Source organism: Jaculus jaculus, chromosome 10 (genome assembly GCF_020740685.1).
Source record: "Jaculus jaculus isolate mJacJac1 chromosome 10, mJacJac1.mat.Y.cur, whole genome shotgun sequence".
Lineage (NCBI taxonomy): Eukaryota > Metazoa > Chordata > Mammalia > Rodentia > Dipodidae > Jaculus > Jaculus jaculus.
Genome location: NC_059111.1, coordinates 77,151,244 through 77,168,123, shown reverse-complemented (window position 1 = coordinate 77,168,123; position 16,880 = coordinate 77,151,244). Strand labels below are relative to the sequence as shown.

General features: G+C 40.1%; 1 protein-coding gene across 2 annotated transcripts in view; it reads right to left on the bottom strand.

Moving 5' to 3' along the window:
- The window catches only part of Met (MET proto-oncogene, receptor tyrosine kinase), a 124,690-nt gene that overhangs the window by 95,250 nt on the left and 12,560 nt on the right, over positions 1-16,880 (bottom strand). Inside the window, exon 2 of one of the 2 annotated variants that reach the window (XM_045160174.1) lies at positions 1,820-1,868. The exons of the other annotated variant lie outside the window; for it this stretch is intronic. The gene's annotated coding sequence lies outside the window, so the exon portion shown is untranslated. The remainder of the gene's footprint in view (positions 1-1,819; positions 1,869-16,880) is intronic. 2 annotated transcript variants of the gene reach the window in all.

Genomic DNA, 16,880 nt, shown 5'->3' with positions numbered 1-16,880 from the left:
ACAAACAAACAACAACAACAAAAACTCAACCCACAATGGTGGCTCTGAAAATGGAGAGGAAGGAATATCAAGTCATATTTCCACAAATTAGATTCAATGGCTACTGGGGCAGAATACAGACAAAGAACTGACTGGTGGTCATCTGGGCAAAAGTGGAAAGAGTTACAGAAGTATAGTGGTCAGCAATAGGAAGTTATGCCCAAATGCATGGGTTTTAAATCTCTGAGTTTAGTGTGGTAGTGGGAACTGAGGGAAGGTTGTACAGAAATGATTAGTAGGTTTAACATGACTCTTCAGAAAATAGGTGTCTGGAATACATGATGAATGGCATTTCTGAGCAAAGGGCACATTTATGCTGAGGAACAGAGATGAGCAATGAGAGATCCTGGGGGCAAGCTGCCTTTATTGGGAAAGTGGTATCCCTGGTCCAGAGTGGGACAATATCTGCTTTGAATGCAGCTGGGGAGAGTGGAAGTATGAGTGCCAGGAAGAACAGAAAAGGAAATGCAGAACTTAACCTTGGTGGAATAACTGGAATTTTGGTTGGAACAGAAATAAAATTGCATGTGTCTGTATAAATTTGGTGGTTAAAATCAAGACTGGGTATGTTCATGGATGGATGAAGAGAAAACTAGATGGAAAATGTACTAAATCTTGGTGAATCTCCACACTAAGGAGTCAAGGAAGGTCAAGGTCACTGGAGACATCAAGACAGGGCTATTGCGTAGTGTTAGAGAAACCAGCTAAGGTCTCATGAAGGAGAACATGGTCAACGAGGAAGCTCTTTGTTGACTTTCCAAAGAATGGTCTCAACGGACTTAATAGTGGCACTAGACTAGCAAGATGCAAGGGGATGTGTGCCGAGGAAGTAGAATGTTTACCAAGGGAAGAACAAGCAGAGGGCCGTGACAGGGTCAAGTGGACTTTATCATTAACTTGTAGGAAAAAAATGAATGCTTATGTGTACGACCTTCCCTTTGGCTAGCAACAATGATTTGGTATCTATAACGGCCATCCCTGGTGCCCTTCCCTGGAAAGCTTGGTGCAGGCAATGAATTAGCAGACAGCTATGGGAATGCAGAGGAAGGGCAGCCATCAGATTCGAAGTGATAGGAGACCCGAGTCCTCGGGGAGGATAGAGAAGAAGACTGAGAGAAGTCTGCGCGAGGACAGAGAACCAACGCTAAGCACACGGCATGGGCTGGAGGGCAGCAAGCATTAGAGCCTGAGAACTGAGGAAAGCAGATGCTAATGAGATGAAAGTGGTGAGGTACTACTGCAAAGAAGAAAAAAGAGGCAGTTCCAGGATCCCGGGGTCATAAGAAATAAGACAATAGGCGAGAAGTCAGATGAAAATACCAGGACAGTGAGGGAATTCAGGATATGAGACCTCAATGTTCTCTAGGTAAATCAAGGTATGCGAACATTTGCCAAAAGTGATGGATACAGGGGAGGGGCTGGAGCCTTCAGGTGGTTGAAGAGGTTTAAGGTAAGTACAGCAGAACATGCAGACTGAGGTCAGCAAGGAACGTGACAAGATAACTCTACAGGCTCCTCTAAGGTATGTGTTGTGACTGCCTTGTTTGCTTCCTGGAATAGGAAAGCCAGGGTGGGCAGTCAATGACTCAATTATCTTGGGGTCTATATGAGGGAATCTGGTTGTGGATGAAGGCTTTGAAGCCATGCGTGAGCAAAGCTAGAAAACCATAGCCTCACCAGAGGGCACAGCAAAGTGTCAGTCTGTCAGTCACATAAAGGGCTGGACGAGGTAGAGGTCACATGATAAGAAAAATGGCAACAGCATGCACTGATTGCTTACCACATGCCAGGCATTCTGCTAAACCCTCTGACTTCTCTTCACAACGATCCTGTGAAGAAGGAGGTATCATTATTGTCCTCTTCTGGGTGGTCATCCTTATTTGAAGTCACCCAGTTAGAACCAGGACTCCATTCCATGTAGGACAGACAGGAATCCATCCAAACTCTCAAATGCTTCATTAATACTGAAGCAGCTAGCTTCCTGAGCTCAGAGAGGTCACAACTCGAGCAGAAGTTACACAAATAGACCTCTGATGCCAGCCCTTCCTTGTCTTGCTTTGTGACTACTGGCTATTCATCTACCTCTGAGATGATGGCCCAATACTCTCATGTGATTGTTTCTAAGTATCAAAACAAGATTCTCTGAAGTTTAACCATTTGAGAGTATATATAAAGACAGGGAGTTGAACCATTATTTTTAACTATAATTCTCATTGTTTTAAAATGTTCTAGAACATTTCTTGGTGCCCATAAGGAATACAAGAATGAATGAAAAGAAAGGATTAGGGACAAGTTGTTCTATTAGCCTAGAGTATATTATCTGAAAAAAGAAAAATATTTCTTTTCAATATGATTCTTCTCAATATGGTATATATCAATGTGTCTTCCAAAATTGGAAACATGAACCTAACAAATAATTATATTTAATCTAAAAAATAAGGGCCTCAATTAATTGGAATGGTCAAGAAAATGGAGTGTTACAGGCGGTTTAGGTTTTCTCCTCAAGGATTAAACCTATACCTTAATTTCATATTAAAATTATCTTAAATTATAATTAAAATGTATATTTTAGTATGGTGATAGTTTATTTCTATTAAAGAAATAAAGCATTTATCAAGTAAATAAATGAACCATCACTGCTCAGAGGAAATGGAATGTGCCCCCGGCTGCCTCCCATGAACACAGCACAGTGTGCCGGACTTCTTTTCTTCTCTTCTAGGCTTTGGAAAAGTCTAAAATAATTCCTTTTCCTTTAACCCAGAGGAATTAAATTAAATTGTGTTTTAAACATTCATATCTTTAAAGATTCATATCTTAAGGTTGAGATATATGTCCTTCACTGTACCAAACCTTAATTAGCCAGAAGGCAGGAAACAGACAAAAAAGCTTCATGTTACGTCACTTGGAGACAGCAAATCAGAAGAAGCAGGAGGGAAACATCTTTCAGAATGCACTCTGGAGTTAGTATCCTTCTCGCCTACACCTTCCATTTCATTAGCAAACAGTGAAGGCATTTTTCAGATGAGAAATCAAAGAAAGGTTAAATTGATTTTACAAAAAATTGTGACTGGGGTGGGGCCCATTAACAACAGGATTTTTATTAAAAACAAAGGTTTCTGTTTAATCCTTCCATAAGAAAACTTATAACAATAAAAAGCCTCCATTTTCTTGGGCATTCCAATTGATTAAGACCCTTCCCAACTTACAAAGTTACGTGTTGATCAAACCAGATCTTCCTCAGAAAATGTTTGCGCTTTAGGAGCAGAGGGAATACTTGCACACATGACTGACAGTTAACTGAGTGACAGGCCCTGGAGCCAGGTGGCAGGGTTTGAATCCATCCACTGACTGCATGACTAAGAACAAACAGTTCTGACCCTCTGCATTCTTGTGTGAAATATGGGAGTAATTATAGCATCTACCTCAGTTGTTAGGTTATTTTATGGGTGCAGTGAGTTAATGCCCATAAACCACCGAGAATCATGCCTGGTACATGATGGGGGTGGGGGTGGTCAACAAATATCCTTTATTATTGTTTGTTCATTTGCCCAACAAACTCTGATGACATCTATACTGTGATAGATACCAAGAAGGAGGCGGAAGATACCAAGATGAATAAGTTACCTTCTGGCCCTCAGTGTGATTGCAGACAAGTTGGGAAGGGAGACAAACACACCACTAAGTTTAAACTTGATGTGAGAAGGCCTATGAAGGGAAATATAACTAGGTTAGGGGAATTAGGTGGGCTTGCCCATCATCTGGGTCCTTTCCTTATAATGCATTCATAATTTTGAGTTAAAGCAATGGAGAGAACCTAGTTTTAGTTGTGATAGGGAAGCTAATTAGTTGTGAGCCCCAAAGCTAACCTCACTTGATTTCTTGGGCTACTGCTACTTTGTACCTTGTCAAAGGACAATGCTGATCAGTAGCCTGCTGAAGTTCTTACAACAGCCAACTGTATCACTTCCCAATCTGCATTTCAGGGCCTTGTCTTGGTAGCCTGAAATCAATCATGGTGGCTGTATTTACACCATACAAATTGGCAAATATCTCATTCCAGGGCTTTTTTTCCTCCTCTGGAGGGATGGTTATAAAACATTTCCTAGCATTCCAACCTAAAATATTTTTCAGCTGTAATTTTTTTTTTTTTTTTTTTTGGTGTTTTGAGGTAGGGTGTCACACGAGTCCAGGCTGACCTGGAATTTACTATATAGTCTCAGGGTGGCCTTGAACTCATGGCGATCCTCCTACCTCTGCCTCCCGAGTGCTGGGATTAAAGGCACCATCACACCTAGCTATAATAATTTTTATTGCCAATTTTGATTTTTTTCTCCTGTTTTATATCACTAATCTATCAACTAGGCATATATTGCATTCACTTCCCCATCTATAAGCCAGATCTGGCTGTGGCAGCAATTTTAATGTTTATATTGGTCATGATTCCAGAAATACTTTCTTCTCATATGTTTTTATCTTGATACATTTATTCTGGTGCTATGCTTGAATGAGGCTTTCAACACCAAATGTCTTTTTTACTGCTTCTGCTTTTCTCTTTTTGAAGTACTGTTAGCCATTTAATCAACTTTGATCTTTTCTTTTCTTTTTTTTTTTTTTTTTATTAAATGGAACCTGTAAGGATGATTCAAACAGACTGACTAATTCATTTTTTCTTGAAATGTGCACATATCAGGTGAAATTGAATCACTCATAAAACATTTCTGTTTTTCTTTTCAGTTGACGGTAATGAAAGTCTCACTGACTAAACATTTCCTGGGAGTGATTGTCTCCATGGCACCTTGCATTAAACTTTTGGCATTTTGGAGTATTTCCATTAAAGAAAGACAGTTAGCTATGAATTTTGGCTTAGCCTAGCCTTGACACCAGCCACTCCACTTTGTCTGCATCTACCTACCTCTCATTTTGCAGAAGCCTAGTAATACATTGATTTCTTTAAGTAGCTCCTATGCCTAGCAAATATTCCAAAATTAACAAAAGTATGGTGTTGTATTTGAGAACTGTGTCCTCATGTAAAAACAGGAAAAACTTTGTAAACTTTGACACAACTAATTTTCCTTTTTTTAAAAGTCATGTGCCACCACACCTGTTTCTGATTTTTTATTTATTTATTTGAGAGCAACAGAGAGAAAGAGAAAAAAAGGCAGGTAGAGAGAGAGAGAGAATGGGCACACCAGGGCCTCCAGCCACTGCAAATGAACTCCAGACGTGTGTGCCCCCTTGTGCATCTGGCTAACGTGGGTCCTGGGGAATCCAGCCTTGAACTGTGGTCCTTAGGCTTCATAGGCAAGTGCTTAACTGCTAAGCCATTTCTCCAGCCCCCTACTTTTCCTTTTTTTTGGTCTTTTGAGATAGGGTCTTACTCTAAGTGCCAGGATTAAAGGCATGGGCCACCATGTCTGGGTTAGTTTTGCTTTCTTTAGGAACTGATCACCTCAACATCATAATGACATATAACAATGTAGGAAGCACATTATAGCTTATAAGGTACAATCAGTTACATCATCTCTTCTAATTATGAACATAAGGTATACATTATTCTTTTTTAGTTTTTAAATTTTTTATGAGAGAGAAAGAAACAGAGAGAGGGGAGAGAGAACTGGCACACCAGGGCCTTAGCCACTGCAAACAAACTCCAGACAAGTGTCCCACCTTGTATATCTGGCTTACGTGAGTTCTGGGGAGTCGAACTTGGGTCCTTAGGCTTCATAGGCGAGTGCCTTAAAATTAAGCTATTTCTCTGGCCCAGCATTATTTTTATTTTTGTCAAATGACAAATAGGCTCAACGAGGATAAAACATTAGCTAAAATGTACTACACATGCTCCAGCTAATATCAGTATTTCTGATTTTTTAAGTGTATGATGCTTATTTGAACTATTTTCATTTCTTTGATATAGAAAACAAAAGGCACAGTAGTTGAGTGAATGCCTATGTTTACTTGCCTCGTACCTACTGCATCTTGTACTTGCAACGCTTTAAAACTCTCCCTCAGCTAAGCGACTGCTGATCCATCAATCACATGGCCCACCTCTCACTGTACAATGAGCATGCTCACCAGGCTGGCCTTGCTCTCCTAAACCAATGGTCAGTTAAGGTAACCACATGACCATAGCAATGCCAATCACTCTTTCTGGGATTTGATATGAATTCTGCAAGAGGACTGCTCTCCTTCAGAGATCATAAGCACCAAAGAGGATGTGCACCCAGAGTGTCTAAGAACCATCTTTGCCACTATGTGGGGAAGTCTACCTCAGTGTGAAACTCATGTGAGACAAGATCTTGAACTTAAGCATGGAGAGAGAAAGGTTCTTGATATTATTGTTTGAGTAAATTATTCTAGCATGTTATAAGCTAATGGGAACCAGTCAAAAAAAATTTTCCCTTTTTTCTTTTTTGTTAGTAATTTCATAATGATTCTCTTATTATTTGCAAGTCCTGAATAAACAACATCGAAAAGGCTATAATCTCATGAGTTCAAACACAAGGTCAAGTGCATAAATAGAACTATATATAAAATATTCAAGTGATTGGGACAAAATTGTTTCTTTATGAAGTTGAATTAAATATTTCACTTTGCTCTTGGGATTCTTTATTAGTCAAGGGTTCTGAGGTGATATACTGGCTTTTTCCCTACCGTACACTTATTTAGCATGATCTCAAGATGCAAATACTGTGTTTAAGAAATGAGTCAAAGGGCTGGAGAGATGGCTTAGCAGTTAAGCGCTTGCCTGTGAAGCCTAAGGATCCTGGTTTGAGGCTCGGTTCCCCAGGTCCCACGTTAGCCAGATGCACAAGGGGGCGCATGCGTCTGGAGTTCATTTGCAGAGGCTGGAAGCCCTGGCGCGCCCATTCTCTCTCTCTCCCTCTATCTGTCTTTCTCTCTGTGTCTGTCGCTCTCAAATAAATAAATAAATAATTTTTTTAAAAAAGAAATGAGTCAAGAAATAAAACCTAAAGATTTCAGTACTACTTTTGAGTGTATAAAAGGGATTTATAATAATGGAAAATGGCCAAGACTACATAGTAAGAAAGTCAAATCATAAAAGCAGTCAATACTACATCTTTTGGAAGACTTATAAGAATGATACCCTGAGGAAAACTCTCAGCCTTTTTATATTTATATTATTTCCATTAAATCCAAAGTAGGATTATGACAACAAAGTCATAACAACAATGTTCCAGTAGAAAGTACCTGATGATATTTAAAATGGTGTATTAATAAACAGTTCCTATTTCTGAAGCCATGTTACATTATGTCACACAATATCAATCAGATATTTGTGAGCACCCACTATCTGCCGTGTACCTGTCTAGATACTGCGGAATTAAAAAAATTATTTTAATATATTTGTTTATTTGCTTGCGAGGAGAGCAAGAATGAATGTGTGTATGTGTGTGTGTGTGTGTGAGAGAGAGAGAGAGAGAGAGAGAGAGAGAGGGAGAGAGACAGGGAAAGAGATAGAGAGAGAATAGGCACGTCCGGGCCTCCTACCCCTGCAAATGAACTCCAGATGCATGTGCCACTTTGTGCATCTGGTTGTACATGGTTGTGGGGATTCGAACCTGGGCCACCAGGCTTTGCAAGCAAATACCTTTAACCATTGAGTAATGTTCCCAGTACGACACCGAGGATTTCTACGTAGAGCATCCAGCTGCTGATCTGAAGAGAGCTGGGTAAGCTCTAGACACTAAATCTACACTCTAGATTGGAAAGTAACTGGAATCACAGGATGCTGAGGAAACACATTTTCCAAACAAGTTTTGCTGACTGATCGTTATGCTTCAAGATTTAATGCCTGTGCACTCATCAAGAGTTTAGAATGAGAAAACCATCAACACTATACTGTATCAAAATGTTTTCTGATGCAGTAGGATCCTTCCTTCCTTTCCACATCTCACCTCCTTCCCCCTTTTTTCTCTCCTTCCATCTTCCTTTCTTCCCTCCCTCCCTTCATCCCTCTTTCTTTCCACTAGAGATCAAACTCAAGGCCTTGAGCATGCTAGGCTCTGGTTTGGACTACCAACAAGCTACATTTGAACCCAAGATACTTTTATGCCCTTGATTTATAATAATGACTCAAAGGCACAGAAGGAAGCATCCAACTGCTTTTTTATATGACCACATTTAAATAATTCAAAACACTCATGAGATCATCTTATTTTTAATATTTACAGATTAGTTTGCCTAAAAAGCACATTTTATAATGCTCTCTTGTAAAGCTCACAGACTGCTTCTTTTTTTTTTTTTTTTGTTTTGTTTTCTGAGGTAGAGTCTCACTCTAGCCCAGGCTGACCTGGAACTCACAGTGATCCTTCTACCACTGTCTCCTGAATTCTGGGATTAAAGATGTGTGTTTGAAAAGAAGTGGAGTGTGGTGGAGAAATTGAGGCTTTGGAGTAGACAGACAAAGATGTGATGTGAATCTGGGTCTTACCAATTTATCTCATCAGGTCTGAGGGCCAGATTTTTTGGTCCACACCTTGAGTTTCCTTGAGAGTCTCAGATAACTTATGTAAGACACTGACATTCAGTCATAGAACACACCTAGCTACTATGCCTAGAGTGCCTTAGCCAGTTTTGGCCTGCTGGGAACAGAAATGAGGAAGTTGGCCAGTGCCCAGGTAAAGGAAGACTGCTATGAATACCTGTGGACTGTCTCATCACCTTCCTCATCCTTTACGAAGCTTAGCTGATAGCATTGTTATTTCCCCACCCTTTGGCCACCTTATGGTTTTCAAGTTCCTGAAGATGTTTTAAAGCTTTCTTCATGCCAGAGAGCATAGTAGTGCTTTCCTAAGGGAAACAATTAGTTTAAAATTCCCAGATCCCCACCAAGATTTAAGACCTTAAAGTGTAGAAAGCCCAAGTCAATGTGAATTTTAAATCTTAATTGTTTTTCAGTATATGCATCCTAATTTTGAGCAAACAGACAACCATAAGGAAATAAGGGAATAATCACCATTTTTCAAACAACAAAATTTGAAATGAAAATGTTTGAGTGTAAAATGTCCCCTAAACACTTAGTCTCAGCTGTTTGAGAAAGTTATGGAACCTTTAGGAGTTGGAGCCTTGCAGAAGGAAGTGTGTTTCTAGAGATTGGCCCTTGAAGTGTTGCTCTTCAAAATTGACTTACTTACTGACTTTCTTTCTTTCTTTCTTTCTATTAAATCTCTATCCCCTTCCTCCCTGCCGATGTGATGCCAGCTTCTTGCTCCTGCTATACCTTTTCCGTAATGACATACTGCATCCTTTGGGAGAAGAAGCTGAAATAAAACCCTTTGCTTCTAGGGACTGGAGAGATGCCTTAGTGGTTAGGGTGCTTGCCTATGAAGCCTAAAGACCTAGGTTCAACTCCCCAGGACCCACATAAGCCAGATGCACATTGTAGAATATGTGTCTGGAGTTTGTTTATAGTGGCAGGAGGCCCTGGCAGGCCCATTCTTCCTCTATCTGCCTCTTTCTCTCTCAAATGAATAAACAAATGAAAATATTAAAAAATAAACATGTGTGTCTATAAATTGCTTCTGGTTGGGTATTTTGTCCCAGCAATGAGAAAGTAATTGATACATTTTATTTTTTATAGTACAAAGGATTAAATTCAGGGCCTTATATGGGCCAGACAACTGCTCTACCACTAAGCTACATTGCTAGGCTTTTACTTTTTATTTTTTAAGGCTGATTCTTACTAAACTGTCCATGCTTTCTTTTGAGCTTACTCTTTCACTTACTCTGTTGCCCAGACATACCGTGAACTTATGATCCTCTTGCCTCAGCCTCCTGAGTTGCTGAGATTACAGACCTGTACCATTAGGTCTGACTCAGATTCCTTTCCTTAACATATACATATTGTAAAATGCAAGCAGTTTTTTTTAATTTTTAATTTTTTGTGTTTCTGTTGCTGTCTATCACAAATACATGGTTTTAAATGTGATTAGCAGGGTAACCTAATCTTATCATGTGGTTTTAAATATTACAGGAAGGTATAGCTTTATGAAACAAAGTCTAATGATTTTTTTGAACAAAATATTTTGCTGTAGATAGAAGCCTTCACATGACAGGAAGCTTCTAAAACATAAAAATGTATCCCTAGATTCACATATTCATTTCATTTTTTAAAAATATTTTATATATTTATGAGAGAGAGAGAGAGAGACAGAGATAACGAACGAACACACACTAGGGCCTCCAGCCACTGTAAATGAAGTCCAAATGCCATCCTGTGCATCTGGCTTATGTGGGTCCTGGGGAACCAAACTTGGATCCTTTGGCTTTGCAGGAAAATGCCTTAACCACTAAGCAATCTCTCCAGCCCTTTTTTATGTATTTAAAATTCAGATATAAGGACTAACTGAACCTAAGAAATGACTGAATCTAAGAAAAATCCAATTGTGCATTTTCTAGCTGCAATACATGATTGAGATCATTGCCCAACTCTGATATGGCAAAAGAAAAGATCAAAAAAATAGAATGCCATTATTTCCTCAAGATTATGCCTCATAAATTCATAATATGTTAGCAAACATCTCTGTCCTTTTGAGAATGGCTGAAAGTACTCAACTTCTGGGAATGAAGAATAAATGGACATTTGTTTTACCATTGTGCATATTATAAAAAAAAAATCACTCAGGCCATTCACTGAACTGTTGGAGTCCTGGTTGATGGACAGGGACTTGCCCCATTAATAAATGGTAGGTCAGACAAGAATGGTTCCGTTATCCTTGGAAACGTGAAGGTTGAACTTCTCCTTTGTTAACCAAGTGCTAAAAGGTTTGAAATCAAATGCATTTGTTTCACCTAATGGATGGATGTAAGTTTATAATTCAGACTGTGTGCAAGTGCTACCAGATTTTGTTCAATTAAGCCAGGCACACTGAATAAAATAAATCCCAAAACATCTTTCTACATATGTAAGTTAAAATAAAATATGACTAGCAACCTTTTCCCATTACGTTCAAATAGTATGGAAAGGATGAACCTGGTGGGGCAGTCAGAATGTAAACCGTTGAGGGAGGCATGTTGGAGAGGAAGTAACACATTACTCACGAGTGAATCAGACATCCCTGTCTCAGGGGTTGAAGTGCCCTTGGCATAAGGCATGCTACAGTTCCAAACAGGGGCTCTGTGCTATGGAGTGGGTTGATTCTTTTTTTTTTTTTCCTCGCTCCCTCCCTTCCTTCCTCTCTTTCTTGTCTTTTGAGACAGGGTTGCTATGTTGTCCAGGATGGCTACAAACTGTCCATCCTCCTGTCTGTGCCTCCTAAGTGTTTAGATTATAGGCATGTACCACCACTATGGGCTGACCCATTTTGTCTGGGTTTACTTAATGCAAAAATCAAGTGGCTGTGCAGGAGAATGGATGCTGAGTGGATGCTACGCTTACAAGCTGGCCTCCTCAGAAAGAAAATGAAACACTCATCCAGGGAACAGAAGGGAGAAGCATGAAATGGAGCGATCTAATGAGGTGGCCATTCCTTATAACAGTATTTCTACCTGGTTCTGAATGACATGACACTCAAAAAATTTTCCTGGAAATAGACTCTGACACTGGAATGAGCTGGGCTCTCTTTTGAAAATGAATTCTACAGCATTTTTATTTTTCAGGCAAGGTAGAAAACTGTTGGAAATTTTTGAAAAATATTTTGTCTTATTTATTTATGAGAGACACAGATACCACACACACACACACACACACACACACACACACACACACACACACACACGCCAGGGCTCTAGCCACTACAAACAAGTTCCAGATGCATATACCACCTTGTGCATCTGGTTTTATGTGGGTGCTGGGGAATTGAACCGGGGTCATTAGCCTTTGCATACAAGCACCTTAATGGATAAACTATCTCTCTATCCTCTGTTCGAAATTTTGATTTCATTATTTAATTATTAATGGAAAGAATTGCCAAACATGACCATATTATTTTTTATAGATAAAGGATTTCTTGGGTGGACATAATGCAGTTACATTGGAAGGAAAAGTAACCCAGCATGGAAAGAGGATTAGGTTGAGATCAATATGTCACCAGGAAATGAAGAACTGAACATGGATTTCTACCAAAATTTTAAATACTTTTGATGAATAGAGAATGTCAAGCAAACAAATACAGGTGGAAATAGAACAGGACAGAAAAATAAGTACCACATCCAATTTCTAAAACTCAGTAAACACCCTGGATGCTTGAATAATCAATGAAGCAAAACGTTAGGAAAACTTAGAAACAACTGTGTTCAGCATTACATTTATATAACTATTCCATTCAAGGGAATATAACTCAGGGCAGTGTGTGTGTGTGTGTGTGTGTGTGTGTGTGTGTGTGTGTGTGTGTTGTTCAGAAAGAGCAAAGCAAAACATTTTTACCCACAGAGGTGCTACCCATGTGACTGGCAGTCTCCATCTCCCCGGCCCTCCAGGCTGTGAGGATATGTGCTTGCCACAGGCAGAGCACAGAGGGGAAGAGGTAAGGAGAATTGCAGAAAGCAGACATGGCTTTAGCTAAGTTTGCAGGAAAAGGAGTTGCCCAGGAACAGCAGAGCAGTGCAAAGGCTCTTTGGATAGAAAAGGCTCACACACAGGCACCTTGGGGAAAGGTGCTGGGCTAGAGAATACTGGATGCGTGGATGGGACTGGACTGGTGTGAGGAATCTGCCACACAAGAGTTAGAAAGCCCTATTGGTCCTGTTAAAGAGTGCATTTCATCTGTAGGTGGGAGTCAATGGGGGTGAGAATCAGCATATATAACCCATTTGGTGACCATGTGATAAGCAGATTGAAATGTGAAGGAAGTACAGGCCAGAAGATTCTGCAGGTCATGTCAACTGCCCACACATGAAGATAAGGATTAAGAACAAAATGAGGACTCCCAAGATCAGTATCTTTCCTCTTTCTTCACAGTGTGCAGAAATCTATCACACCAATATCTATTTCATCTATCCAACAACTACTTAAGATTAAATTATACACATGTTCACTGAGGCTGTACTATATACCAGGGGCTTGGGGCATATCAGTAAACAGACAAATACTCCTGCTCTTGCAGGAAGTATGTGTGAGCAGGGAACCGGGGTGACCACACGCATGGGCAAGCTGGATGTACTGTGTATTAGACATTGACCTGTGTTTGGGGGATGTAAAGGTCAGGGACAGGAGACCAGGACTGCTCAGAGGTAGGATGCAGACAACAATCAGGACTGCCCAGGGGTAGGGAATACAGGGCATAGGGAGAGGTCAGGACCGCCTGGAGATAGAGCACAGAGAGACCTGTGGATTTGCAAACTGAGAAGGTGGCTTTTGAGGAAAAAAGATCTGGGAACTTAGGACTTAGCCATGTGAGGTGTGAGAAGAGATTTCTGGGTAGAGGCAAGGAGGATGAAGTAGGGAGCAGGTCTGGCATGTTGGGTGCCTGGACCTTTGAGCCCCAAGATGAGGCCAGAGAAGATAAAGCATCAGAGGATGAAGTAGGTCATTTTGAGGTCAGGGTTTGATTGGAGTGAAATGGTCGAGCCAATGCAGCGTGTCTAGTGAAGGAGTGGCGATGCTTGATGGAACCACCTTGAGGGTGTATGAATGAAGACTGCTAGGCACAGGGGGTATCCTGGGGCAAATATGTAACAGTAAGGCCAGAGGCAGGCAGCCAGGGCAGCTCAGGAGAGTAATGAGTGTGCCCTGGTTAAGAAGGATGTGGTAAGTGATAAGAAGTAGCTGAATTGTGGCTATATTTTAAAGACAGAACAGATGGGATTTGGGTATCAAGTGTGTAAGAAAGCAGTTATGAATACTCCAGTGTTTGGGAATCTGTGACAGAGAAAATGGTATTTCAAATACTGGGATGGAGAATATGGTGGGTGGGACAGTGAAGTTTAAAAATCCAGGAGTTTTATAGGGATGTGAATAAACCGTTTGATTTGTTCATGGCTAAGTTATTGTTAAAGCATTCAATTAGAAATGGTGAGTCTGGAGCTGGAGAGATGGCTTAGTGGTTAAGCACTTGCCTGTGAAGCCTAAGGACCCCAGTTCGAGGCTCGATTCCCCAGGACCTACATTAGCCAGATGCATAAGGGGGTGCACGCGTCTGGAGTTCATTGCAGTGGCTGGAGGCCCTGGCATGCCCATTCTCTCTCTCTCTATGTGCCTCTATCTCTCTCTCTCTCTCTCACTTTCAAATAAATAAAATAAAATAATAATAAAAAAGAAATGGTGAGTTTGTGCTGGGATGTTTGAATCCTGGTGTTAAGGAGAAAGGTTTGAGCTGTTTGGAGTTCGTTTGCAGTGGCTCAATGCCCTGGCATGCCCATCTTCTCTCTTTCTCTATCAAATAAAAAAACAAACGAAGACTTAGATTAAGAGTTGTCAGCATGTAGATGGTGTGAAGACAGGAGAGTAGATGAGACCACTGTAAAAATTGATTTATATTGTCAAGTTAATTGGATTTTGAATCATCTATACCCCTAGGTACATCTTTGAGGGTATTTCTGGAGAGTTTTAACTGAGGAGGGAAGACCCAGCCTGATTATGGCCAACATCACCCTATGTGCTTGGGTCCAGAACTGAATAAAAAGGAGAAAGTGAGTTGAGCATCAGCATTCATGTCTGTCTCTTGACCATTACCAGTAGCCTTATGCTTCCAATCCCATGCCTTCCTCACAATTAGGGGACTATATTGCCTCTGACTGTAAGCCCAAATGAGCCCTTTCTCTATTAAGCTTCTTCTTGCTATTTTGTCACTTCAAGAAGTAATTAATGCAAAGAAAATAACATCAAGAATGAGAAGAGAAAAACTGAGTGATCTCCCATTCTATACCCTGACTCAGCGCTTTACGTTACTCACATTTCCAGGACATCATCCTTGGCTCCTACCTAGGTATGGTTTAGACATGTCCATACGCTTGTCTGCTTCTGTTCCTACTGCTCAGGACCGTGGCAATTCTGGAATTCAACAGCTTCCTAGCTGATCTTCCCTCTACAATCTTGCCTCAATCTGATCCTCAATGTACCAGAGTAATTTTTCTAAACTGTTATGCTGCTTTCTACTAAACAAAAGGTCACCTCCTTAACAGAACTTAAAAGCCAGGTATGATTCTTTCCAGACTTACTTAGCTACTGTCCTCCTAGCCGCTCTACTCTCTTGGAGTTCCTGAAGCAATCCGTGTGCTCTCCTCCTCTGGATGTCAGCTCATGCGGCTCCTTCCTGATGGAACCCTCTTCCCTCACTTCACCTGAATAATCCTAACTCTCTTTTGAAGTCTTGCCTCAGGTGACATTTCTGGGAAGCTTTCTCTGATCCCTTTCTTACCTTCTCGTGAGGGAATAAGAACTTTCCCAGTAGCTTATACATTAAAACTACTTTCTTTTCATCTTTCCTTCATCATGTAGCATTGAAAGTTACTTCTCTGTATTTCCTTCTAGACCATGAGTTCTAGTTTTTGCCCCTAGATTATGATAAACATATGTCAAGTGAATAGTTAACAGGATGAATTAATACCTAAATGAATGGTTCTGAGCAATGATTTTGACAGTTTAGATTTAGATGACTAGATTTGGAAATTGTTAAAAAATTATGTAATGGTGATTCTACATGGATTTCGACTATGAGAGACTGTGAAGAGTAGCTAAAACATGTCTAACTTAGGTGACATAAGCCTCAGTAAATAAAATAGGAAGAGAAAGGTTTATGCAAAACAGTTTCACTACGTCTAAGGCATCAGTTGGCCATACACTCAAAAAATTTCAAATTTTGGATCATTTGAAAGTTTGCATTAGGGATTCTCAACAAGTAAACAATTTACAAACATTCTAAATATTCTAAAATCTGAAAAAAACTCTACAATATAAAATCTGTAATTAAACTTTTAAAAAATTATTTGAGAGAGAGAAAGAGACAGATAGAGAATGGGCATGTCAGGGCCTCCAGCCATTGCAAACAAACTCCAAACACTTGTACCACCTGCATGGGTCCTGTGGATGTAACCTGGGTCCTTTGGCTTTGCAGGCAAGTGCCTTAACTGCTAAGCCATCTCTTCAGCCCTAAAATCTGTACTTTTAAACTTCTGTTCCCAAGCATTTCAAATAAGGAACACTCAACCTATATTGTAAAAGGCAGGAAGAAAAAGTGTAGGCAAACAAAATATAGAGAGGTGTGAAGCAAAGTTTAGATGTAAGACATTTATAGTAGAATATAGTGTTTTCTGCAGAGGAGTGGAGAGGAATAACTTTGGCAGTGAGGAGGTTTCTGGTGATTGTGAGGAGCCTTTTTTGGGCACATGGAAGAGACTTCTTGAGTTGAATGAATTAAAGAATGGATGAGAGTATTAACAAGTAGAGAAAATAAGTCAATTTCAAAAATTCTTTAAGGGATGGAGGGATGGTTTAGTGGTTAAGGTGCTTGTCTGTGAGGCCTAAGGACCCAGAATCAATTCTCCAGATCCCATGTAAGCCTGATGAACGTGATGGTGCATGCATCTGCAGTTCATTTGCTGTGGCTTGAGGCCTTGGCATGTGATTCTCTCTCTTCCCCTCTCTTTGTCTCTTAATAAATAAATGAAAATAAATGAAAATAATTTTTTAAAAACAATGATAGTTTCCAGCATGCTAGGAATGGTATTAAAAAATGAATTCTTTAAAAGGAGAGAGATACAGGGTTGAATCCTTTGGTCACTGTATTCAAGATCCTATCAACATATCTTATATCTATGTTTTATTTCTTTCTTGAAGCAATAGCTGGTTAAAGACAGAATAAAATTTGGTGTAGGAGGGCTGGAGAGATGGCTTAGCATTTAAGGCACTTTCCTGCAATGCTTAAGGATTCATGTTTCATTTC